Genomic DNA, 12954 nt, shown 5'->3' with positions numbered 1-12954 from the left:
GCAAAAGAGCAATGTGTACCAATGGGCTTAAAATATCCTAAGGTTCAGCCCAAACACTAGTTCTGTAATTGGACACTAAAGTGTCCTGTTTCTCTATGAAGTTTTGGCAATTTATCTATCAAGCTAGGAAGAAGTTTTTTACACCTTGCTTCTACCATAGGTTGGTTATGAGAGAAAGAAAACATGGATTTTTCTCCATATCGAAATACAAGGCTTATCGAGAGAATTGTGGTAATTTCTAAGTCATAATTTTCAGATAAGCTATTTTTCCAAAAAAAACATAAAATTCTTATATCTTTTTGTTGAGGTGAGCTTTTTTATGTTTTTAAAAGCCAAGTGCTAGTACTTAGTGTTATAAAACAATGGAATGACCTTCAAGGAATACTTTCACATTTAATTGCAAGTAATAAACATAATTTCATACTTGAGCACGTGCTGACTAAGAGCATAATTTTGGCCTTTCAAAGGTCCTCTCATGGAATTGGGGCTATTCTAGTGCAATTTGACAACATCAAATGACTTTATATGTTGAAACCAAGAAACTGCGCATTTTTTTGGCTCCCTAACTTACTTAAATCTTGTCGCTTACACCCTATCTTGAAATTTGGATTGTGCAAAAACTCTTGAAAATCTTGAGGTCCTCCACAATAATATTAAAACCAAGGTTGTAGGTATCCTATTTGTATTCATACCATGCACTTTGATACTTTAAGTTGATATGTATGGAAAGTTTGAAGTTATTTGAGGTTTTGAATACTTATGTCTCAAGAATTAAAATATCAAAATTTTTGCATGCGCAATTTTGAATGTTTTAAATGATCCAAAAATTGTTTCTTACCAAAGCACTTCTACTTGCCACCTTGAGTCCTCATTGGAGAGGATAAGCAATGTACCAGTTTCTTAAACTAAAAAACACATCAAAAACATATTTTTTGTATGCATACAACGATATGCTTGAAATGGCCATATCAAACACGTAGAAATTCCCATTATTTTATATACTCTCAAGTAAATTTTCTTGCACACTTGCAATTATCTATAGCACAATTGTAGAAAAGTTGTGTACAATTTTCTACAAGGTCGCTTTATTTTTTTTGAGCTTATAAAGTTGATTTCTTCAAAGAATCAATCGCAGTCTTATGGGGGTCCACTTGATGAGTATATTTCTTGACCATGAAAGCTTCTAAAATGCAAGGTTATATTTTTCAAAGACCCTCTAGCTAGCATATTTAAGCATATCAAGAGGGTTTTCTTAAGTACACCATCTGATGCAAGTAGCATTTAATCTAAAATTATAAAAAAATGACACTTATGTGTCCGGTTTTGGTACCAAACTAGTGTTAAGACTTCCAAAATGCTAAGGTTGTGTCCAAAGGTCAAAAGCTTAGGGAAATTGGATGCTTTGTGTGTGTCCCAAAAGTCTTCCACCATCCCTACATAGGAGGGGTCGAGCCCTAGAAGTAGGAGATGAGAGAGAAACCCTCTCTCACACACACACACAAGCTCCCTTTACACAAAGGGAATGGGGGACACATGTCAGCTCCCTACTCTAGATGCCCACGAGGTGTACTCAATTTCTATTGCATGGCCTTGGAGGTGGACCAATGAAAATTAGCCTAGAGTAAATCTAGTTTAATCGATTTAAAAACAATTTATAAAAGAATTAAGCTCTCTAGAAGATTGTTGGACAGTCTCCCAAGGGGTCCGATGAGCATTCAGCAGCCCAATGGCTTGCCGGATTCCTATTGGCTAGGAGGCAAAGGGGACCAATGAGAGTTTAGTTGACTTAAGTAGTTACCTAAAGCTCTCACAAAAGGGACACATGTCAGAAGGCTATCACTTATGCTGCTTAATTTCCATTGGCTAGGCCTGGGGAGGTCCAATAGGGCTGTAGCATGAGTAATTAGCAAGGGAGATCGACCAAGAGAGAGGGGGGGGCTGATTTTTGCAAGGAATTATCACACACACTCACACAATCCCATGTCTGAAGAAAAGAAGACTCTCTCTCCTTCTCAAGCTTTAATGGAAAGCTTACCACCTACTCCAAACCTGTGAGAAGGGAGGCCTACATCAACAACTATTGGCTTTGTGGTGCAAATCCAACCAAGAACAGGGCTTCAATGCATGCTCATCTCCTCTACCATGATAATTACTAAGCTAAGCTACGCTAAATTGAGTGACTATGTGAGGAGATGTCTGTAACGTCCCCAACCCGCCTATACCAAGATCGGGATGGGATCCTTGACAGGTCTCTAGGTCTGATAAAAATCGGAGTCTCTAAACAAGAAAAATCCAAGGAATAGACCTTTACCATTGACAATGGCTTGGGTCTATAGCCTTAGAAGCAGACCCAGTCTTGTCTCGCAGCGAAAACGGGACAATGTATTAAAAGTCCAAAAAACTATTTCGGCCCTATAACTGCCACAGTTGGGGTAAGGTATCCTCAACCAACGCTTTTTTCCCCCTAACAGATGTGAGGGCACAGCCGCTGGTGGACTTCTCTTCCAAGTGAAGAAGTTTTCTAAACGTTTTAGTGCGCAGGGATGGATAGTTACCTGACTAATCAGGTCCACCCGTCCATGATTGACAACCTTAGTCAATCCCCACTTACCACCCCGCACTCACACATGATTCGTTTATCTTACTATCACATTGTTTTAAACATTTAAAATAATGGTTTCTTTTAACGTTTCATCATAGTAATTCCTTGAAGACAGCATTGAAAGCAGTCCTTTAAAAAACAGACATCTTTAAACTTAAGACACTGTACTGTCAATCAAAACATTGTCTATAATAACCATGACCAGTACTCTTCTTGTCTCAAGACCACCTAAGGGTGAAAAAACGGCACCCATTCCTTATTCAATTCCGAAGTGGATAAACCCCCACCCAAGGTTCCGGGTGCCCATACACCAAACCAGTTGCCCATACAACCGGGCGGCTCCCCTAGGATAAAAAAAACGGTATCCTAACTTATGTAGAAACATCAAGACATGACACGGAGTAGAAACTCATCGTTCATGGGGGTAACCGACTTAACCGTGGCTAGAAAGCCAATCATTATCATCAATTTATATCAAGGAGTCGGAGGTGTCTTGAGACAAGCTGTCTTAAGGATGATCAAACATATCTTTCCTAATTCAACCAGTTTTAACCCAAACAATTCTTTCCTACATTATAAACAAATGTACGCTGGAAGTTACCTTGCGTTTTCAGCCAATTTATCCTTCTTACGTATGCAATGCTAACTCATAAAAGAACTTAAACTAATTAAAGACTTAATTGAATAATGGAAAACCCACCTGGGATTGATTGGCCATCTGTTGTTGTGCTGGCGCCTGAAGACTCTCCTCCGTAGGCCTACTACTAGGCCCGGCTTCGTCGTCATGCGATGCTCTAGTTCGTTTTGGAGCTACGTCCTCATCATCAGATGTAGGATTTGCTCGGGTCCTTTTTAGTATCATAACTTATTATCCTTATAAAAAGGACATTTAATCATTAGGTAAATAGTTCAAAATCTAAACTTAACCTTTGTATTCAACCGTAACCCATCCAAGGTTAAATATATAGTCTTAATTGGTAAATTCTTAACCTAGTAATTTCTTATTTGTCTATATAGGTATGATAACTTTTTCCACCGCTTTCCTGAGGGTTTTCTAAGCTCTCCTAATTTTATTATAATCTTCTATATCTTTTTCTCTAATTTTCCCATTGACTTTTAAGCTAATAATCTACTTATTTTGGTCTTAATATTTATTGTATTTAATTTCTCTTAAAGATTTCATTTCCTTAACTTGATATCATAAGTTTACACTTACTATAATTTTCCTAAAAACTTTTGACCACAAAGTCTATTTATTTTAATTAATCATTCGCTAAAAATAGGACTTTTGGTCAATTATAATTTTTTTAAACCTCACCAATTAACTATGGTATAATTACCACAACTAGATAATGATATTTTTGACCTCTGGTAATTATCTTATTATTTTCCAACTTAGTTATATAATTTCCATCTTCAATTTTCAGCTAAATTTAGGATAATTTGACTTAAATAAATATTTATACTACTTTTCTAACCTTGGAATAATTATCACGGCCTCTTTACCCTATAATATACCTTTGATAAATAGCATGTAATCATATAGCATGATTTACTAATTTCCCTTTTTAATTTTTATCTAAAAATGGTGTAATTTGACTTAGATAATTATCTATACTACTTTTCTAACCTTGAAATAATTATCACGGCCTCTTGACCCTATATTACAGCTCTGATAAATAGCATGTAATTATAACACATGATTTATTAATTTTCCGCTTTACTTTTTAGCTAGAAATGGTATAATTTGACTTAATTAAATATCTACACTACTTTTCTAACCTTGGCATAATTATCACGGCCTCTTGACCCTCTAATACAGCTCTGATAAATAGCATGTAATTATAGTGCACGATTTATTAATTTCCCTCTTTACTTTTTAGCTAGAATTAGTATAATTTGACTTAGATAAATATCTATACTACTTTTCTAACCTTGGCATAATTATCACGGCCTCTTTACCCTATAATACAGCTCTAAAAAATAGAATGTAATTATAGCACATGATTTACTAATTTACCCCTTTAATTTACCCCTAAAAATAGCGTAATTTCACTAAGATAATTAGTTAAACTAATTTTCTGAGCTTCTCCTAATTATCACAGGTTTTAATTAGCTAGATTCATTATCTGAGCTTTTCCTAATTATCACGGGTTCCTTATCACCCAATTAACCACTGATAAATATTTTATAGCAATTGAAATCAATTTACTAATTTCCCCTATTTAAATAGCTCAAAAAACAGAGTAATTCTGCATAATTAATTAGCTAGATTCGTTATCTGAGTTTTTCCTAATTATCACGGGTTCCTTAACACCCAATTAACCACTGATAAATATTTTGTAGCAATTGAAATCAATTTACTAATTTCCCCTATTTAAATAGCTCAAAAAACAGAGTAATTCTGCATAATTAATTAGCTAGATTCATTATCTGTCCTTTTCCTAATTATCACGGGTTTCTTATCACCCAATTAACCACTGATAAATATTTTATAGCAATTGAAATCAATTTACTAATTTCCCCTATTTAAATAGCTCAAAAAATAGAGTAATTCTGCATAATTAATTAGGAAAATTACTCAGAACATTATAGGATAATTTTCCTAGCTTAATGACTGTCTAATGCAACTCTGATAATTACCTCATCTTAATCGAATCTTAATTAATATATTTATCATTAATTCATGGTTAATTTGGCTAATTTCAGTCATAATATGATAGGATAATTAATTAGCTTAATATTTCTAAGCTTAATTACAATAATCAGCAGAGATTAATTAATTTAAAGAGGTTTAAGGAGCATGCATAGGCCTAATCTTTGATTTATTAACAATTTATCTTAATCTAACCTTGCTAATTAAGAAGGATTAAGTTAATTACCGTTAGGATTAATCAATTAGAGATTAAACTCTAATGATTTCTGCGTAGTGTTCTCTCTAGATGAGAGAGAGTAGCAAGGCTCTGAGTCTGTGTAAAATGTGAAGCTAGGGGTCCTATTTATAGATTTCTGGCACTCATAAGCTCTCACCGACTGAAAAAGGCAGTTGCTTGAAGTTCAAGCAGCCCCCAGCAAGTCAAAAAACGACCCCTACTGCTAAATGAGTCCCTGGCAGGTCAGTGATGACCCTCCCATTACCTGCCAGCTTTTAAAATATCAATTATGCTATATTTTGACCTATTTTTACTTAATTGGTAAATATCTTGTAAATATCTAGGAGGCCTTTAATAAAGTCTATGCTTAAATGATTACTGCAACCCTTCAATTTTACCTATTTTATTCAATTTACAGTGTAAACTTCCAGGGATCATAATTATGCCAGTTTTTATCGGAATTCAATTCTGAAAATTTCTAGCCCGGGGTTTGCTGTGCTTAAGATTCCAAAAATACCAATAATTTCCATGGTCGGACAATTCTACATTGCTTTTTCAATAATCATATCAGTTTGATTAAGCTTTATAAAACCTTTAAGGTTTCAGAAACTGGAAACCTTACAATGTCCATCTTTCTTGTAAAATACTCCTTCCTCCTCTCAATCTACTCTCATACCCCGCTATAGCTCTCATTATCTTCGAAGGTGTGTGAGGTCTTGGGTCTGAGACCGTGAGGGAATTGATGTTGTGTTTGCTAAGTGTTTTGCTTAGTGCATGAAGTTTCCATCTTTATTGCACTAGCTAGTATTGAAGGAACACAAAGAATTGTATTATAAAATGTCTCTCTTGATGGGAGAAAACATAATACAAAGCCTTTTGGAGGGGATACCGTCTCCATGAAAATCCGGTCCTCAACTGTTGTCAAATGCTTAATTTCTCTCTCTTTTGAAGTATTATTCATGCTATCTAACTAGGTGTTATACTTTTTGTTGCTCTCTCCACCCAAGCACTCATGTTATTCTCATTGGGAAGCTATTCTAATGAAATTATCACTATGTTCATGCTATTTCTGCTACTCACAAGCTACTAGACCATTAAATGTTACATTGGCATGAGAGCACAAGGTTTCTCTTTTCTTGCTCAAGAAGAGAGGTCCTCAAGCTAGTTATAAATGGTTGGTATTATTAATTTCATGTGAGTAGGTAGAATAGGGATTTTTCAGCCTTGCAGTACGCGTGTGTTTGTACAGTTAACGGGGCATCATCGTCGAGATCTATGGTCTTAATAGTGGAGTCCTACGGGGCTCGCCTACAACTTAACCACTATTGATCTATTAGAAGCTTGACAGGAGCTGGTGCTATTTTGGTGTTGAAAAACCCTCTCTTCTATTCCTTGCAATTATTGGTATTCAAGCCACGAGTACAGTAGCTTGAGTGCTTTTTCTAAAGGGGTAAAGAGGAGTAGAAACAAGGGCTTGAAGTGCCAAAGTACACCTAAAAGGTTTACAACTAAAAGTTGTTAGAAGGGATCACAATAGTAAAGAGAGTGAAATTAATGTTGATAACTTTGATTTTGCTAATGAGCAAGCTACTAATGATGCCCCAATGCTTGTTAACTATCTTGTTTATAGGCTTCAGCAAGCCATGGGCAATCCATCCCTCCAAAGTGAAGTGCAACGGCAGCCTCGTGCTCATGGGATTCTCCAAGATCCCCACCATGACGAGAGAGCACCTAGAAAGCCTCCTTGCAAGACTTCCAAAAGAGACCTCTCTCCGATTCGGGAAGAAGAAGAGGATCCATATGAAGGACTCAGAAATTTTCTCCTTGATGATGCATCTCCTTCTCAAAGGAGAATTCAAGAGCCTCCACCGAAGGAACGAGAAAGAAGTGAGTCACCTGCCACCTCGATGGAGATGGCTCCACAAAGACGGTAGGCTAAATCCTCTCCATCACCTCCAAAACGGAGAAGACCATCTCATACTTCTCCACACCATACTTCAAAGAGGGACGACAAAAAGCAAGAGAAGAAAAATGCGAGAAAGAGGACACCCTCTTCTCCATCTTCTTCATCCTCTTCCTCTTATGAAAGTGATGGTGAAGACAAAGCAGATCAAGGAAAGAAAAAGGCAAGAAAGAGGTCACCCTCTTCTCCATCTTCCTCAAATTTTTCATCTTCTAAAGAAAGTGATGGTGCAACCTTTGAACCATCAAAATGAACAGGCCATAGGAAATCCTATGCCACATGGAAGAGGTTGTCTAGCTCAAGAAATTCAAATAGGGAGGGAAGAGCATCTCTTTCCTTACCTATGATGGCACTTTTGGTGCTACGAACAAAGTCTTGGCCTTTATCCAAGAATTCGATGCGGCGTTTGGAGATGAGGGCTTCACAGAGTCCTCTAAGCTACACCATGTAGCTATGCACTTTCAAAAGTACGCCAGGCAATGATGGTCTAGCCCATGGGCCAACGGTGAAGATCCACAAACATGGAAAGATTTAAAAGCTTCCATTATGAAGCAGTTTTTGGCCACTGATGCCAAAGACAAAGTACTCACCGAATGGCGAAGCTTGAAGCTCTCTCCATATGAATCCATTCACAAATGTGTAGACAAGTTTTGTGATTTACAACTTAAAGCCACTGTCTTCAAGATATTGGATCTTGGAGAGCAAAAGCAACAATTTCTTGTGGACTTAACTGAAGAAATGGCGGAGTATGTCAACTCCCAAAGTCCACGCACCATATCGGCAGTTAGACACCATACTATGGTGGCCTCCAAATCAATTTCCAAACTGAGGCTAAAAGAAATTCTAAGCCCACGGAAAACAAGGGTTCCAATGAGCCTAAGGGGAGGGACAATGTCCAAAAGTCTCCTAAGGGAAACTCCATCAAAGCTAAAGATAAGGGAGTTTATAAAGGCAAAAATAAACTCTCTCCTGAAGAGGTTGAGCATTATTGCAAGGATAACCATTGTTTCAAGTGCGGCGAGCAAGGGCAGCGTACCGCGCTTGTCCCCAAAAGAACACCCACCATGAACCTCCTAGAGCTACTTTGGTCAAAATCCAAGAGGAGGAAATTCACCACAAAGGATCTCCTCTATGCCATGCTTCGGAAAAGGTAAGAGAACATGATGATTTTATTCTCTTTGACCCTAGTTCTACTCACAATTTCATATCTATAGAGTTGGCCACCAAGCTAGGCATAGAAGCCTACAAGATGGGAGATGTCCTATCCGCAGACGATGCTTTCAAGGGGCAAGAATCTTCAATCACTCCCTTAATCGGGAAATTGAGGCTCCATGTCCAAAGCTATGTGGACAAAGAGGACTTATTTATCTCTCCTCTCAAGCATGAGGATGTAATCCTAGGGGCAAAATGATTTTCTCCTAAATAGTTCAATAGCTAATTCTCCTAAATGTTTTTCTCATGTTAAACTGATTATTTAATATGGGGAAGTGCCAGGGGAGAAAAATCTAGAAATTGGTTAAGCTAGTAGATCATCCACAGTAGGGATCCTAAGGAGGGAAAATAGGGATCCAAAGGGGGGGGGCATCTGTAAAAGAGCCATGTGAAACAATGGGCTTAAAAGACCCTAAGGTTCAGACCATTAAGACTTCCAAAATGCTAAGGTTCCAAAATTTAAAGATTGTGTCCAAAGTCAAACATTAGGGGAATTGGATGCTTTGTGTGTGTCCCAAAAGTCTTTATCAATCCCTTCATAGGAGAGGGAGAGCCTTGCAAGTAGGGGATGATAGAGAAACACACACACACAAGCTCCCTTTACACAAACAAAATGAGGGACACATGTCAGCTCCCTAGCCCAGATGCCCACAAGGTGTACCCAATTCCTATTGGATGGCCTTGGAGGTGGACCAATGAGAATCAAGCTAGAGTAAATTTAGTTCAATTAATTTAACACTAGTTTGGTACCAAAACATGACACTTTAAGTGTCCTTTTTTAACAAATTTAAATTAAATGCTACTTGCAGTAGACGATTTATTGAAGAAAACCCTCTTGATATGCTTAAATATGTTAGCTAGAGGGTCTTTTAAAAATATGACCTTGCATTTTAGAGTCTATCATGATCAAGAACTATACTCATCAAGTTGACCCTCGTAAGACAACGATTGACGCTTTGAAGAAATTGCCTTTATAAGCTCAAGAAAAGAATGAAGCGACCTTGTAGAAAATTTTAGGTGACTCTTCCACAATTTTGCTATAGATAATTGAAAGTTTCATGTGCAAAAAAATTGACTTTGGAGTATATAAAATAATGGAAAGATCCATGTGTTTGATATGGTTATTTCAAGCATATCGTTGTATACATAGAAAAATATGTTTCTAATGTATTTGTGAGTTTTAGAAAGTGATACATTGCTTGCTCTTTCCATTGAGCACTCAAGGTGGCAGGTAGAAGGGTTTTGGTTTTCAACAATTATTGGATCATTTCAGATATTCAAAATTGCATAATAGAAGACTTTCATATTTTCATTCTTGAGACATAAGCATTCAAAACCTCAAATAATATCAAACTTTCCATGTAGATCAACTAAATGTATCAAAGTACGTGGTAGATACACAACTGGGGTGCCTAAAACCTTGGTTTCAATGCTATTATGGAAAACTCAAGATTTTCAAGAGTTTTTGCACGATAAAAAATTCAAGACAGAGTTCAAGCAATGAGATTTAATTGAGTTAGGGAGCCCAAAAAATACGTAGTTTTTTTGGTTTAAACATATAAAGTCATTTGTAGTCGTCAAATTGCACTAGAATAGTACCAATTTCATGAGGGGACCTTTGGAAGACCAAAATTATGCTCTTATTCAGCACGTGCTCAAGTATGAAACTATGTCTATAGCTTGCATGTGACTTGAAAACTTATCTTGGAAGTGCATTCCATTGTTTTGTAACACTAAGCACTAACACTTGGCTTTTATAAACTTTAAAAAGGCCATCTCTACAAAAAGATATAATAATTTTATGATTTTTTTTGCAAAACAGCTTGAAATTTTACTAAAATTTATGTTTTAGAACTTACCAAAATTCTCTCCATACAGATTTTATTTTGATATGGAGAAAAATCTAGTGTTTTCTTTACCTCATAACCAATCTATGGTAGAAGCAAGGTGTAAAAACTTCTTTCTAGCTTGACAAATAAATTACCAAAACTTGGTAGAAAAACAAAACACTTTAGTGTCTTAGGACACTAAAGTGTCCAATTACAAAACTGGCGTTAATTAAAAAACACTCAATAAAAGAACCAATAAGAATTAAGCTCTCTAGAAGACTATTGAACAATCTCTCAAGGGGACCAATGAGCATTCAGCAACCCAATGGCTTGCCTGATTCCTATTGGCCAGGAGGCAAAGGGGTCCAATGAGAGTTTAGTTGCATTTCTTAATTACCTAAAGCTATCACAAAAGGGGAAAGGGGGACACACGTCAGAAGGCTATCACTTATACTCCTTAATTCCCATTGGCTAGGCCGGGGGAGGTCCAATAGGACTGTAACAAGAGCAAATTGGAAGGGGGGTCGACCAAGAGAGAGAGGGGGCTGATTTTTGCAAGGCATTATCACACACACTCACACAATCTCATGTGTGAAGCAAAGAAGACTCTCTCTCCTTCTCAAGCTTTAATGGAAATCTTACCACCTACTCCAAGCTTGTGAGAAGCGAGGCCTACACCAAGAACTCTTGGCTTTGTGATGAAAATCCAACCAAGAGCCAAGCTTCAACGCATGCTCATCTCCTCTACCATGCTAATTACTAAGCTAAGCTATGCCAATATGAGTGATTATGTGAGGAGATGTACATCTTTCTCGTAAGAATACTCCTTCTTCCTCTCAATCTACTCTCATACCCTGCTAGCTCTCCCCATCTTTGAAGGTGTGTGAGGTCTTGGGTCTGAGACTGTGAGGGAATTGATGTTGTGTTTGATAAGTGTTTTGGTTAGTGCATGAAGTTTACATCTTCATTGCACTAGCTAGTATTGAAGGAACACAAGAAATTGTATTGTAAAATGTCTCTCTTGATGGGAGAAGCCATAATACAAAGCCTTTTGGAGGGGGGACCAGCTCCATGCAAATCCGGTCCTGAACTGTTGTCAATTGCTTAATTTCTCTCTCTTTTGAAGTATTGTTCATGCTATCTAACTAGGTGTTATGCTTTTTGTTGCTCTCTCCACCCAAGCACTCTTGTTATTCTCATTAGGAAGCTATTCTAATGAAATTCTCACTATGTTCATGCTATTTTCCGCTATACACAAGTGACTAGACCATTAAATATTACACATCGGCTACTTGATTATGCTTGCTACCAATGTGAGCAATATGAAAATGAAATTGCAATAGGAAATTCGCCCACCTCATTTGTTTGATGGAGAGCTTGGTCTGCGTCATGAAGTACTTAAGACTTTGGTGATCCGTTCGCAGAATGAAAGTGTCCCCAATAAATAGTGCTTCCATGAGTCTAAGGCATGTAGAACTGCGAGGAGTTCCTTTTCATATATGCCTAGATCTTGCTCAACAGGGTCGAGCCTTCGACTTTCATAGACTATGGCGTGCCCTTCTTGGAGCAAAACAGCTCCAAGGTAATCACCACAAGCATCACATTGGACCTCAAATGGCTTTGAGAGATCCGGTAGTGTAAGCACAGGTTGAGAGATAAGATTTTCTTATGGCTTTTCGAAAGAATTGTTCTCCTTGCAGACCATGGATACCCAACATTTTTCTTTGTTAGGTCATGTAATGGTCCCGCTATTAGTGAGAGCTTTTCTATGAAGTGTCTATAGTATGCACACATACCTATAAAGCTTCTTCCTTCATGAAGATTCCTTGGTTTAGGCCATCCTTTTATTACCTCTAACTTTTATGGATCCATTTGGATGCCATCTTGAGAGATAATGTGACCTAAATACTGAATCTTGTGTAAGAAAAATTCCCTTTTCTTTTGATTACCATAAAGTTTATTCTATCTTAGAACTTGAAATATTATCTGGAGGTGTTGCTTGTGTTTTTCTAATGAATTAGAGTAGATGTTGATATCACCAAAGAACACTCCAGTAAAGGTTTGGTGAGGCCTGAATAGCTTCTGCATCAAGCGGTTGAATGTGGCTGGTGCATTGGTCAAGCCAAAAGGCATGCCAATGTATTCGTAAAGACCAAACGTAGTGCAAAATGCGGTCTTTACAATGTCTTGATCAACTATCCTTATTTGATGATAGCCACTTTTTAGGTCAATCCTACGGAAGTAAGTGGACCCTTGTAGCTTATCAAATAGATTGTAATGTCCCCAACCCGACTACACCAAGATCGGGATGGGATCCTTGACATGTCTCTAGGTCTGATAAAAATCAGAGTCTCTAAACAAGAAAAATCCAAGGAATAGACCTTTACCATTGACAATGGCTTGGGTCTATAGCCTTAGAAGTAGACCTAGTCCTGTCTCGCAGCGGTAACGGGACAATGTATTCAAACGGCCTAC

Source organism: Adiantum capillus-veneris, chromosome 11 (genome assembly GCF_014529385.1).
Source record: "Adiantum capillus-veneris isolate H3 chromosome 11, ASM1452938v2, whole genome shotgun sequence".
Taxonomy (NCBI): domain Eukaryota; kingdom Viridiplantae; phylum Streptophyta; class Polypodiopsida; order Polypodiales; family Pteridaceae; genus Adiantum; species Adiantum capillus-veneris.
Note: the sequence above shows the minus strand (reverse complement) of the source record.